Below are 1,561 nucleotides of genomic sequence, written 5' to 3'. Positions count from 1 at the left end.
TTAATAGTTATGGGCTAACTTAAGATATAAGAGCTAGCTAGCAAAAGGCTTGAGCTATGGCCATGCAGTTATAATTAATATAAGCTTCTGAGTGATTATTTTATAAGTGGCTGCAGGGTCTGTGGGGCTGAGCAGGACCAGAGAAAACTACAACACCCAAGTTTGATTGCCAGCACAGACATGGGAGCCCACCATCATCTGTAACTCCATTTTCAGGGGATCCAACACCCTCCTTTGGCCTCCATGTGTACCAGGAACTAACATGGTACACAGACATACATGCAGATACCTTCCCAACTAATGTAAGTGGTAGGAGTTAGTCTATAAAATGAACAATCTCTTTTAAAGACCATCCCTGTAGAAGGTAGCTCAAAAATATTCAAGTGGGGCTTGGGGCATATGTCTTTAATCCCAGCATGTTGGAGACAGGAGGCAAGTAGATCTCTATGAATTCCGGGCCAGCTTGGTCTACATAGAGAGTTCTAGAGCAGCTAGGGATACATAATAGAGAGAACCAGTATAATAAAAGTAAAACTAAATTACAAAAAGTCAGGATGGATACAGTTATTATCTTACTGTAGAAAGAAAACAGAGAACACACTGGAATTATTTGAATTAGGTTGAAAGAGAGATAGAAAAGCCTTCCATGATACCAAAACAGATTTGAGTGAGGGATAAATAGATGTTCTAAAGAAAATTTTTTAAGATAAAGATAAATGATTATATGAAATGAATCATTAATAAATACTGGGTGGAACTAAGAGAAGCCAGCTGAAGAAGAGACCAAATTTTGAGACTTCCATGTCCTTTTGGGAACTGTGATGTGGAAATACTGGTGTTTCCAATAAAGGGATACTGTTGGTAAGCTGCACACATAAATTTGACACATAACTGTACACATAACTGTTTAAACAGCCATCCTCTGAGTAAGCTATGAATTTTCTATCTCCTCCTGGAAGATTTATTTAGATAAAATATGCTTATTAAATTTCCTTCAAAGATGATTTCATTATTATCCTGATCATCTTATTTAAGACAGGGCTTTATGTCATTCTTATTAAAATGTGGAAAGTCATTCTTTTCTAACAGAAGGGCTGCATTATGTAATTTTGTTCAGCTAGGAAGTAAAAAACAAAGGAATTAATTTGTATGTTACATCAGTTCTTGCTAATATAAACTAATAACAATAAAATAAGAATTTTTGCATAAGAAGGAGTAGAGATGCAGTTTTGTAGGAATTCGGGTTTTAGATCTAAAATAAGGACTTTAGTTAATGATACTAGAAAATGTTCCAGAGAATAAAATTTAAGGCATCAGATTCCTGGAACTGGAATTACATGCAGTTGTGAGTTTCCTTGTGTATGCTCTTTAGCTGAGTTGTATCTCAGGTCCCCAAATATTTTTTATATCCTTATTCTATAAGTATTTATTCTGTTTTTAGCTTAATTTTTTTTGACTTTTCAAGACAGGATTTCTCTGTATAACCAACTTGATTGTCCTTGCTCTGTAGACCATGCTGGCCACAAAATCACAGAGATCCACCCGCCTCCCCTAGTGCTGG

This window comes from Peromyscus leucopus, chromosome X (assembly GCF_004664715.2).
Source record: "Peromyscus leucopus breed LL Stock chromosome X, UCI_PerLeu_2.1, whole genome shotgun sequence".
Taxonomy (NCBI): domain Eukaryota; kingdom Metazoa; phylum Chordata; class Mammalia; order Rodentia; family Cricetidae; genus Peromyscus; species Peromyscus leucopus.
Note: the sequence above shows the minus strand (reverse complement) of the source record.